We start from the raw sequence: 14,014 nt of genomic DNA, 5'->3' as shown, positions 1-14,014 counted from the left end.
GAATGTAGTGGATATGTTTTGTATTATGGGCTAACTGTGTAATTAAGATTTAGGGTTGGCAGTAACTGTGGAAAACTTACTACAAGGGCAAAATGGAAATTGAAGGACAGAAATCGTCTATTTTTCTTATGGATTTGGCAGAAATTGGACAAAACATGGAGAACAATCTTTTAATGAGTAAAGTGTAAAACTTTAAAAGAGAGAGAAAAACATCAAGACCGTGGTTGGAGACTTGGTTGAGTGGCATATTATATGCCTCTTTAATAACCACATCCGGGTTCAAGTCTCACTAGGAGGAAAAATGAACCCATGTAGTGTGCTGAAAAACTTAAAGAAAAACATCAACGCCTTATAACTTTGTAATTAAAAGAATTAATTAAGGAACGTTGATAACAAATTTATGATGATTTGCATAATAATTTAACAAATTGAATTAAAATTTTGATTTTTTTGTAACTAATTAAAATTTTGCTCGGAAAACGATAACAAAATAAAAATAAAAATCATAATCCTGAATCATCACTCATATGCGAATAAATTCTCATAATAGCCCTTAAGATTTACACGATTACCTAATGTTTTTTTTAAGATTCTAATTTCACCATAATGGTCTCCCAAATTTAGCTTCAAATATCATCGTGGTCCCTACTCCCTAGGTTCATTCCGGTGATGACTCAGTTGAAAACCAGAGTTCTTCAATTCCCAAACCTTGCAATTCATCAACGCAACCTTGTGATCCATAAAAAAATCAGAATTCTTCTTCACCTTCTCCCAATTTTGTTCCTTCTCCAACCATAATTTCATCCATAACCTCCTCCACTTTGCTGCCACCACTACCGCCACAGACATTCACCTCATCGCCTCTGACTTTGCATCCTTTCTCGTCACCGTCATCGAAAAAAATCATGGCAACGGATTTCAGGTAAAAAAGCACAATCTTTGAGGTCTGCGTCTTCGAGACGTGGGGGTAGGATTTGGTGTAGTAATCCGTGTTGCTCTTCGGCGGACTCCATTGGAAAAATTAGGTTCCAATTTCGAATTTTATTTTGTGATCTTTTGGTTTTAGGAAATAAAACCCTAACTCCTTTTGCTTGCAATGGAGGAGATGAACGGCTAACTTAATTTTGAGTTGGATGTTTTTTTGTCTCAAAACTTTTGACCCCATCCACGAGACTCTACAACAGCACCATTGATAAAGAGAAGAAGAAGACGGAGTGGGAGTTTGGAAGTGAAAAAAACAAATGGAGTGATAATACAAACAGTGTCGTTTTCTTCAAATCTGGGCTCTAAACCAAAACGTCAACATTTTGGCACTTCTAGCGTACCAAAGTGATGCCAAGTCAGCGCGGCAATAGCTGACTCATCATCGAAAAGATGTTCAGGGACCACTATAGTGTCTAGAGCTGTATTTGGGGGACTACAATGATAAAATTAGAATCTCGAGAAACATATTAGATAATCGCGTGAATTTCGAGTACTATTATGAAGATTTACTCCTCATCGCAGTCACCATCCATCTAATACACTACCAAAATAAAAATGTTTGAAAGAGAATAAAAAATTAGCTAAAACAATTTAAAATTATCTTATTATCTTATTTTATATTTTTTTAATTATTGTTGGAATAATTGAGTAATATTAGAAATAACAAGTGTTGTTATAAATTTTACATACATAAAATTACATGTGGCATGCAGAATGTAGTGGATATGTTTTGTATTATGGGCAAACTGTGTAATTAAAATTTAGGGTTGGCAGTAACTGTGGAAAACTTACTACAAGGACAAAATAGAAATTGAATGACAGAAACTGTCTATATTCCTTATGGGTCTGGCAAAAATTGGACAAAACATGGAGAACAGTAAAATTAGAGTGACAAGGAAAAAAGCACGTTTTATATTTGGAAAACTAAAACAAAAACCTTGTGATGAGTAAAAGTGTAAAACTGTAAAAGAGAGAGAAAAACATCAAGGCTATGGTTGGAGGCTTGGTTCAGTGGCATATTATATCCCTGTTACCACATCCGGGTTCAAGTCTCACTGGGAGGAAAAATGAACCATGTAATGTGTGTTGGAAAACTTAAAGAAAAACATCAACGGCTTGTAACTTTGTAATTAAAAGAATTAATTAAGGAACGTTGATAATAAATTTATGATGATTTATATAATAATTTAATAAATTGAATTAAAAATTTGATTTTTTTTTGTGACTAATTAAAATTTTAATGGGAAAACGATAAGAAAACTAAAATAAAAATCATATTCCTGAAATCATCACTCATACGCGAATAAATTCCCATAATAACTCCTAAGATTCACACGATTACCTAATGTGATTTTTAAGATTCTAATTTCACCATAATGGTCTCTCAAATTGAGCTTCAAATACCATCGTGGTCACTACTCCCTAGGCTCATTTCGGTGTTGACTCAGCTGAAAACCAGAGTTCTTCAATTCCCAAACCTTGCAATTCATCAACGCAACCTTGTGATTCATAAAATAATCAGGATTCTTCTTCACCTTCTCCCAATTTTGTTCCTTCTCCAACCATAATTTCATCCATAACCTCCTCCACTTTGCTGCCACCGCTACCGCCAGAGACATTTACCTCATCGCCTCTGACTTTGCATACTTTCTCGTCACCGTCATCGGAGAAAATCGTGGCAATGGATTTCAGGTGAAAAAGCACAATTTTTGAGGTCTACGTCTTCGAGACGTGGGGGTAGGATTTGGTGTAGTAATCCGTGATGCTCTTTGGCGGACTCCATTGGAAAAATTAGGTTCCAATTTCAAATTTTATTTTGTCATCTTTTGGTTTTTGGAAATAAAACCCTAACTCCTCTTGCTTGCAATGGAGGAGATGAACGACTAACTCAATCTTGAGTCGGATGTTTTCTTGTCTCAAAACTTTTGACCCCACCCACGAGACCCTACAACAGCACCATTGATGAAGAGATGAAGAAGACGGAGCGGGAGTTTGGAAGTGGAAAAGACGAATGGAGTGATAATCCAAACAGTGTCGTTTTCTCCAAATCATGGCTTTAAAACAAAACGGCAACATTTTGGCACCTCTAGCTTGCCAAAATGATGCCAGATCAGTGCGGCGATAGCTGACACATCACCGGAAAGATGTCCAGGGACCACTATAGTGTTTATAGCTGTATCTGGGAGACTACAATGGTAAAATTAGATTCTCGAGGAACATATTAGATAATCGTGTGAATCTCAAGGGCTATTATGAAGATTTACTCCTCATCGCAGTCACCATCCATCTAATACACTACCAAAATAAAAATGTTTGAAAGAGAATAGAAAATTAGCTAAAATAATTTAAAATTATCTTATTATCTTATTTTATATTTTTTAATTATTGTTGGAATAATTGAGTAATATTAGAAATAACAAGTGTTGCTATAAATTTTACATATATAAAATTACATGTGGCATGTAGAATGTGGTGGATATGTTTTGTATTATGGCCTAACTGTGTAATTAAGATTTAGGCTTAGCGGAAACTGTGGAAAACTTACTGCAAGGGCAAAATGGAAATTGAAGGACAGAAACTGTCTATTTTCTTTATAGGCCTGACAGAAATTAGACAAAACATGGAGAACAGTTAAATTAGAGTGGCAAAAAAAAAATACGTTTTATATTTGGAAAACTAAAACAAAAATATTGTGATGAGTAATAGTGTAAAACTGTAAAAGAGAGAGAAAAACATCAAGGCCGTGGTTGGAGACTTGGTAGAGTGGCATATTATATGCCTCTTTAATAACCACATCCGGATTCAAGTCTCACAGGGAAGAAAAATGAACCCATGTAGTGTGAGTTGAAAACCTTAAAAAAATCCCTCGACGCCTTGTATCTTTGTAATTAAAAGAATTAATTAAGGAACGTTGATAATAAATTTTTGATGATTTACATAATAATTTAACAAATTGAATTAAAATTTTGATTTTTTTTAATAATTAAAATTTTGATAGGAAAATGATAAGAAAATTAAAATAAAAATCATAATCCTGAATCATCACTCATACGCAAATAAATTCCCATAATAGCCCCTAAGATTCACCCGATTACCTAAGGTGATTTTTAAGATTCTAATTTCACCATAATGGTCTCCCAAATTGAGCCCCAAATACCATCGTGGTCCCTACTCCCTAGGCTCATTTCGGTGATGACTCAGCTGAAAACCAGAGTTCTTCAATTCCCAAACCTTGCAATTCATCAACGCAACCTTATATGATTCATACAAAAAATCAGGATTCTTCTTCACCTTTTCCCAATTTTGTTCCTTCTCCAACCATAATTTCATCCATAACCTCCTCCACTTTGCTGCCACCACTACCGCCAGAGACATTCACCTCATCGCCTCTGACTTTGCATTCTTTCTCGTCACCGTCATCGGAGAAAATCGTGGCAACAAATTTTAGGTGAAAAAGCACAATCTTTGAGGTCTGCGTCTTCGAGACGTGGGGGTAGGATTTGGTGTAGATATCCGTGTTGCTCTTTGGTGGACTCCATTGGAAAAATTAGATTCCAATTTCGAATTTTATTTTGTGATCTTTTGGTTTTAGGAAATAAAACCCTAACTCCTCTTGCTTTCAATGGAGAAGATGAACGGCTAACTCAATCTTGAGTCGGATGTTTTCTTGTCTTAAAACTTTTGACCTCACCCACGAGACCCTACAATAGCACCATTGATGAAGAGAAGAAGAAGACGGAGAGGGAGTTTAGAAGTGGAAAAAATGAATGGAGTGATAATCCAAACAGTGTCGTTTTCTCCAAATATGGGCTTTAAACCAAAACGGCAACATTTTCACACCTCTAGCGTGCCAAAGTGATGCCAGGTCAGCGCGGCGATAGCTCACTCATCACTGGAAAGATGTCAAGGGACCACTATAGTGTCTAGAGCTATATCTGGAGGACTACAATGGTAAAATTAGAATCTCGAGGAACATATTGGATAATCGCGTGAATCTCAAGGGCTATTATGATTATTTCCTCCCCATCACAGTTACCATCGATCTAATACACTACAAAAATAAAAATGTTTGAAAGAGAATAGAAAATTGTCTAAAACAATTTAAAATTATCTTATTATCTTATTTTATATTTTTTAATTATTGTTGGAATAATTGAGTAATAATAGAAGTAACACGTGTAGTTATAAATTTTATATACGTAAAATTACATGGGGCATGTAGAATATAGTGGATATATTTTGTATTATGGGCTAACTGTGTAATTAAGATTTAGTGTTGGCGATAACTGTGGAAAACTTACTGCAAGGGCAAAATGGAAAATGAAGGACAGAAACTGTCTATTTTTCTTATGGGCCTAGCAGAAATTGGACAAAACATGGAGAATAGTTAAATTAGAGTGACAAGGAAAAAAACACGTTTTATATTTGGAAAACTAAAACAAAAGCCTTGTGATGAGTAAAAGTGTAAAACTATAAAAGAGAGAGAAAAACATCAAGGTCGTGGTTGGAGGGTGGTTGAGTGGCATATTATATGCCTCTTTAATAATCCTATCCGGGTTCAAGTCTCACTGGGAGGAAAAATGAATTCATTTAATGTGTGTTGAAAAGCTTAAAGAAAAACATCAACGCCTTGTAACTTTGTAATTAAAAGAATTAATTAAGGAACGTTGATAATAAATTTACGATGATTTACATAATAATTTAACAAATTGAATTAAAATTTTAATTTTTTTGTGACTAATTAATTTTGTTCGGAAAATGATAAGAAAATTAAAATAAAAATCATAATCCTGAATCATCACTCATACGCGAATAAATTTCCATAATAGCCCCTAAGATTCACCCGATTACCTAAGGTGATTTTTAAGATTCTAATTTCACCATAATGGTCTCCCAAATTGAGCCCCAAATACCATCGTGGTCCCTACTCCCTAAGCTCATTCCGGTGATGACTCAGCTGAAAATCAGAGTTCTTCAATTCCGAAACTTTGCAATTCATCAATGCAACCTTATGATTCATACAAAAAATCAGGATTCTTCTTCACCTTCTCCCAATTTTGTTTCTTCTCCAACCATAATTTCATCCATAACCTCCTCCACCTTGTTGCCACCACTATCGCCAGAGACATTCACCTCATCCCCTCTGACTTTGCATTCTTTCTCGTCACCATCATCGGAGAAAATCGTGGCAACGAATTTTAGGTGGAAAAGCACAATCTTTGAGGTCTGCGTCTCGAGACGTGTGGGTAGGATTTGGTGTAGATATCCATGTTACTCTTTGCCAGACTCCATTGGGAAAATTATGTTCCAATTTCGAATTTTAATTTGTGATCTTTTGGTTTTGGAAATTAAAACCCTAACTCCTCTTGCTTGCAATGGAGGAGATGAACGGCTAACTCAATCTTGAGTCGGATGTTTTCTTGTCTCAAAACTTTTGACCCCAACCACGAGACCCTACAATAGCACCATTGATGAAGAGAAGAAGAAGACGGAGAGGGAGTTTAGAAGTGGAAAAGATGAATGGAGTGATAATCCAAACAGTGTCGTTTTCTCCAAATATGGGCTTTAAACCAAAATGGCAACATTTTCGCACCTCTAGCGTGCCAAAGTGATGCCAGGTCAGCGCGGCGATAGCTCACTCCTCACCGGAAAAATGTCAAGGGACCACTATAGTGTCTAGAGATGTATCTGGAGGACTACAATGGTAAAATTAGAATCTCGAGAAACATATTGGATAATTGCGTGAATATCAAGGGCTATTATGATTATTTCCTCCCCATCACAGTCACCATCGATCTAATACACTACAAAAATAAAAATGTTTGAAAGAGAATAGAAAATTGTCTAAAACAATTTAAAATTATCTTATTATCTTATTTTATATTTTTTAATTATTGTTGGAATAATTGAGTAATAATAGAAATACTAAGTGTAGTTATAAATTTTACATACGTAAAATTACATGGGGCATGTAGAATATAGTGGATATGTTTTGTATTATGGGCTAACTGTGTAATTAAGATTTAGTGTTGGCAGTAACTGTGGAAAACTTACTGCAAGGGCAAAATGGAAAATGAAGGACAGAAACTGTCTATTTTTCTTATGGCCTAGCAGAAATTGGACAAAACATGGAGAATAGTTAAATTAGAGTAACAAGGAAAAAAACACGTTTATATTTGGGAAACTAAAACAAAAGCCTTGTGATGAGTAAAAGTGTAAAACTGTAAAAGAGAGAGAAAAACATCAAGGTCGTGGTTGGAGGCGTGGTTGAGTGGCATATTATATGCCTCTTTAATAACCACATCTGGGTTCAAGTCTCACTGGGAGGAAAAATGAACTCATGTAATGTGTGTTGAAAAGCTTAAAGAAAAATATCAACGCCTTGTAACTTTGTAATTAAAAGAATTAATTAAGGAACGTTGATAATAAATTTACGATGATTTACATAATAATTTAACAAATTGAATTAAAATTTTAATTTTTGGTGACTAATTAATTTTGTTCGGAAAATAATAAGAAAATTAAAATAAAAATCATAATCCTGAATCATCACTCATATGCGAATAAATTTCCATAACAGCCCCTAAGATACACACGATTATCTACTGTGATTTTTAAGATTCTAATTTGACCATAATGGTCTCCTAAATTGAGCTCCAAATACCATCGTGGTCCGTACTCCCTAGGCTCATTCCGGTGATGACTCAGCTGAAAACTAGAGTTCTTCAATTCCCAAACCTTGCAATTCATCAACGCAACCTTGTGATTCATAAAAAAATCAGGATTCTTCTTAATCTTCTCCCAATTTTGTTCTTTCTACAACAATAATTTCATCCATAACCTCCTTCACTTTGCTGCCACCGCTACCGCTAGAGACAGTCATCTCAACACCTTTGACTTTGCATCCTTTGTCATCACCGTCATCGGAGAAATTCGTGGCAACGGATTTCAGGTGGAAAAACACAATCTTTGAGGTCTGCGTCTTCGAGACGTGGGGGTAGAATTCGGTGTAGAAATCCGTCTTGCTTTTTGGTGGACTCCATTGAAAAAATTAGGTTCCAATTTCGAATTTTATTTTGTGATCTTATGGTTTTAGGAAATAAAACCTTAACTCCTCTTGCTTGCAATGGAGGAGATGAACAGCTAACTCAATCTTGAGTCGGATGTTTTCTTGTCTCAAAACTTTTGACTGCACTCACGAGACCCTACAACAGCACCATTGATGAAGAGAAGTAGAAGACGGAGAGGGAGTTTGGAAGTGGAAAAGACGAATGGAGGGATATTCCAGACAGTGTCGTTTTCTCCAAATCTGGGCTCTAAACCAAAACGGCAACATTTTGGCACCTCTAGCGTGCCAAAGTGATGCCAGGTCAGTGCGGCGATAGTTGACTCATCATCGGAAAGATGTCCAGGGACCACTATAATGCCTAGAGCTGTATCTGGAGGACTACAATGGTGAAAATAGAATCTCGAGGAACATATTGGATAATCGCGTGAATCTCAAGGGCTATTATGAATATTTTCTCCCCATCGCAGTCACCATCCATTTAATACACTACAAAAACAAAAATGTTTGAAAGAGAATAGAAAATTGGCTAAAACAATTTAAAATTATCTTATTATCTTATTTTATATTTTTAAATTATTGTTGAAATAATTGAGTAATATTAGAAATAACAAGTGTAGTTATAAATTTTACATACGTAAAATTAAAAGGGCATGTAGAATATAGTGGATATGTTTTGTATTATGGGCTAACTGTGTAATTAAGATTTAGTGTTGTCGGCAACTGTGAAAAATTTACTGCAAGGGCAAAATGGAAAATGAAGGACATAAACTGTCTATTTTCCTTATGGGCCTGGCAAAAATTAGACAAAACCTGGAGAACAGTTAAATTAGAGTGACAAGGAAAAAAATACGTTTTATATTTGGAAAACTAAAACAAAAACCTTGTGATGAGTAAAAGTGTAAAACTGTAAAAGAGAGAGAAAAACATCAAGTCCGTGGTTGGAGGCGTGGTTGAGTGGCATATTATATGCCTTTTTAATAATCACATCCGGGTTCAAGTCTCACTGGGAGGAAAAATGAACCCATGTAGTGTGTGTTGAAAAACTTAAAGAAAAACATCAACGTCTTGTAACTTATTAATTAAAAGAATTAATTAAGGAACGTTGATAATAAATTTATGATGATTTACATAATAATTTAGCAAATTGAATTAAAATTTTGATCGAAAAACGATAAGAAAATTAAAATAAAATCATAATCCTGAATCATCATTCATACGCAAATAAATTTCCATAATAGCCCCTAAGATTCACACGATTAGCTAATGTGTTTTTTAAGATTCTAATTTCACCATAATAGTCTCCCAAATTAAGCTCTAAATACCATCGTGGTCCCTACTCCCTAGGCTCATTCCGGTAATGACTCAGTTGAAAACCAGAGTTCTTCATTTCCCAAACCTTGCAATTCATCAACGCAACCTTGTGATTCATAAAAAAATCAGGATTCTTCTTCACCTTCTCCCAATTTTGTTCCTTCTCCAACCATTATTTCATCCATAACCTCCTCCACTTTGCTGCCGTCGCTACCGCCAGGACATTTACATCATCGCCTCTGACTTTGCATCCTTTCTCGTCACCGTTATCGGAGAAAATCGTGGCAACGGATTTCAGGTGAAAAAGCACAATCTTTGAGGTCTGCGTCTTCGAGACGTGGGGGTAGAATTTGCTGTAGTAATCCGTGTTGCTCTTTGGCGGACTCCATTGGGAAAATTAGGTTTCTATTTCGAATTTTTTTTGTTATCTTTTGGTTTTAGGAAATAAAACCCTAACTCCTCTTTCTTGCAATGGAGGAGATGAACGGCTAACTCAATCTTGAGTCGGATGTTTTCTTGTCTCAAAACTTTTGACCACACCCATGAGACCCTACAACAGCACCATTGATGAAGAGAAGAAGAAGACGGAGAGGGAGTTTGGAAGTGGAAAAGACGAATGGAGTGATAATCCAAACAGTGTCGTTTTCTCCAAATCTGGGCTCTAAACCAAAACGACAATATTTTGGCACCTCTAGCGTGCCAAAGTGATGCCAGGTCAGTGCGACGATAGCTGACTCATCACCGGAAAGATGTCCTGGGACCACTATAGTGTCTAGAGCTGTATTTGGGGGATTACAATGGTAAAATTAGAATCTCGAGGAACATATTGGATAATCGCGTGAATCTCAAGGACTATGATGAAGATTTACTCCTCATCGCAGTCACCGTCCATCTGATCTGGAGCCCCATTCCTCCTCATCTTCACACTTCGCTCAGTCACCCATGTTTGTTTCCTCCCCGATTGTATCCCACTTGAACCAACCTCCGTTCTTATCAGCCTCCTCACATGGCATTTCTTTGCCTCCTCGGACTCATTTCCTTGAATTCATCTTCTTCTCCCTCTTATTGTTGTTTTTGGTGGTCTTCTTCCTTTCATGGAGATCCATCTTTTGCTTCCTGTCATGGCCTAATCATTTGTACCATCGCCGTCGAGTAACGATCATCAATTTCATCTTCTCATGCTCTCGCCGATGACATTATCACATTTCTGCCTTGACTTCAAGCTGTCTTGGCTCTCGGCCATTGCACTCGATACAATCGGTGGGTCCAAGTTGCCTAATCTTAGTGAGTTAGGATGTTGGGTTGATAATTTACAAATTTGTCACTAAATGCTTTGCCACTATTTAAATTGTTAATAACTCTTGTTTAGTAATTAAAAATTTTCACCATGGGTCATTAGCATATTTATCGTGTTTATCAGGGTCAAACCATAATTCATTCAACTCCAACTCTATCACATGTCCTTCCTAATTTGTTTTTGATATTAGCCATCTTAACCACTCAATCATTATAGCCACTAGAGACAAATCTTACATAAAATTACGGACGTCAAGTTAAATAAAATAACTTTAAGTCGTTGACTTATTGTCTTTCTAGTACAAATGCTACTAAAAATATGGTAGCAAAATAATTCATTTCTCCGTCTTGGAATATATGAAAGAAGGAAGTAGGAAAGATGATTCTGGTTAAAATTTTTTTTATGAAGTTACAGGTGTTTTAGAAGTTACATAATTTTTTTTCCAAAGTTGCAGGACACTTTTAGTGTCTATTATTTCACAACAAACAATATTTCATATTCCTTAATCACTTGAAGTTTATCTTGACTAACCTCAACAAGTCACATTCATTCTATAAACTTACTCCTAAATTTAAATTGTACATTAAATCAACTTGGACAAGTTTTTTCTACCGTAAATCCAGTTACAGGATAAGGGAGTTACAAAACACTTTATGATGTTTGTCACGTATGATGTACGGATTCTGACACAGACATGGGACACGACACGATACGGGATACGTTGACACGCGAATTTTAAAATCTTATAATACACGGGGACACACATACATATCAAATATAAAGTATTTTTTAGATAAATCGGTAATGATATTTTGATATTTTATTGATATTAAAATATAATTTAATTTTTTTAATATTTTTAATGTCTTATTTTAATTATATCAAGTATTTAAAATATTTTTTGTTTTAATAAATAATAATATATACTATATCTAAATTTATTTCAAAAATATATGTTAAGAATAAGACTGGACACGTTGACACGTGATGGTATTTAGGTGTATTCAAGCATGTCCAAAAAAGAATTTTTTATTTTTTATTAAGACACAATTGGACACAGCAGACACGCGTGTCGGATGAATGTCGGTGAGTGTCGTGTCCAAAATGTGTCCGACATATGCGGACACGGTAACTCAATGAAGTATCCATACTTCATTTATTTCACAAAAAACATTTCACTTTTTTAATCACTTGAAGCTTATTTTTTCAACAAGTCACAACCAGTCCATAAAATCACCTTTAAAATTTAAATTGTCTATTAAATCAAGTAGGACAAATTTTCTCAAAAGTGATTTTGATAACAAGATTTTCTCCTAAGTCATGAATTTTTTTAAAGGAAGTCACAAGATTTTTCTTTAAATTACAAGACGCTTTACAATGTTTGCTATTTCAAAACAAACATTTTATATATGTTAATCACTTGAAATTTATCCTAACGGATCCAAACAACCCACAACAAATTCATGAAATTATCTTCCAAGTTTAAATGGTCTATTAGACTACATTTGACAAGTTTTCTTATAAGTGAATCCAGTTATAGAATTTTTTTTCTTGAAGCTACAGGTTCGTTACAAGATTTTTTTTCAAAATTACATGACACTTAACTGTGTTTGCTATTTTACAACAAGTAATAATCTACATCTCTTAATATCCTAACTAACTCTAACAAATTACAACAAGTCTATAAAATCACCTCTTGGATTTAAACCGTCTATTAAATCAACTTGGACATATTTTTTTTATAGGTGACTCATTACAAAGGAAACCACAAAGTTTTTTCAAAGTTACAAGACATTTTACAATGCTCGTTATTTTACTACTAACATCACATTCCTTTATCACTTGAAGGTCATCTTGACTCACCCAAACAAGTCACATTCAGTCCATCAAATCATTCCCAAATTTAAATGGTCCATTAAATCAACTTGGACAAATTTTTTTAAAATTAAATTTGGTTATATGATTTTTCCTAAAGTCATGAATTCTTTCAAAGGTAGCTACAAGATTTTTTTTAAGTTACATGAGACTTTGCAATGCTTGCTATTTCAAAACAAACAACATTTTACATATGTTAATTACTTAAAACTCATCCTAGCTGACCCAAACAAGTCACAACCAGTTCATGAAATCACCTCCCAAATTTATATAGTCTATTAAACCAACTTTGACAAATTTTCTCACAAGTCAATTTGGCTATAAGATTTTTCTTAAAGTTACATATTCTTCTAAAGGAAGTTATAAAATTTATTCCAAAGTTATGGAATAATTAATGGTGTTTGCTATTTCACAACAAATAACATTCTACATTCTTTAATCACCTAAAGTTTATATATCCTATTCCTAGCTAACTCCAACAAATTACAAATCCATGAAAATCGCTTTCTGAGTTTAAATTGTCTATTAAATCAACTTGGATAAGTTTTCTTATAGGATTTTTTTTCTGAAGTTACATATTTTTTCAAAGAAAATTATAAGATTTTTTTTAAAAAAAATTATAAGATACATTATAATATTTGTTATTGTATAACACATTCTTTAATTACTTGAAATTCATCCTAACTTATCCAAACAAGTCACAATCAGCCTATGAAATCATCCTAAGTTTAAATGGTCTATTAAATTAACTTGGACAATTTTTTTTAAATTAAATATGGCAGAAGAACTCACTTCTGAGAAGATGTCTGGCTCAGTTGTTGCCCTTTAAATGATAAGTTTCCAAGGCTCTTCTTGGTTTCAGCCCAAAAAAGATCTGTCATAGGGGGTTTGTGGTTTTTGGAATGGGTTTGAGTGGATTTAGAACTTCCAATGGAGGCGTGAGCTATTCCAATGGGAGTTGGAACTTGTGAATCAATTACATGATACCTTTTGACCGGTTAAACTAGCTGTTGAATGAGAGGATAGAGTTGTTTGGAAGTTTGACAAACAAGGTATTTTTTCTACTAACTCTTTTATATAGGTGTTGTAGGCGGAAACACTTCCGGAGGACGTAACAAGCTATAGATTCACTAAGACGATTTGGAAAGGATTAGTCCCTCCAAGAGTTGAGCTGTTTGCTTGGTTTGTTTTGATAGGCAGGGTGAACACAAAGGAAAGGTTGTGTTGGCTCGGAATTGTTAATCAGGATGAGAATGTGTGTGTTATGTAATAAGGATGTTGAATATGTCCACCACTTGTTTTATGGCTGTGAATTTTCTTGGCAGGTGTGGTGTGCTTGGCTATCTGAAGTTGGCAGACCATGGTCCTTCCCGGGTTCTCTGAAGGAACACTTTCAAAGCTACACAGGTGCTACAAATAGGAAAGAGGAATGCAAGAAGCCGTTCATAAGTTTCTTTGCAATTGTGTGGAATGTCTGG

The sequence above is a fragment of the Arachis hypogaea genome, chromosome 9 (assembly GCF_003086295.3).
Source record: "Arachis hypogaea cultivar Tifrunner chromosome 9, arahy.Tifrunner.gnm2.J5K5, whole genome shotgun sequence".
In the NCBI taxonomy this organism is placed as follows: Eukaryota; Viridiplantae; Streptophyta; class Magnoliopsida; order Fabales; family Fabaceae; genus Arachis; species Arachis hypogaea.
This window is presented reverse-complemented; position numbering follows the sequence as displayed.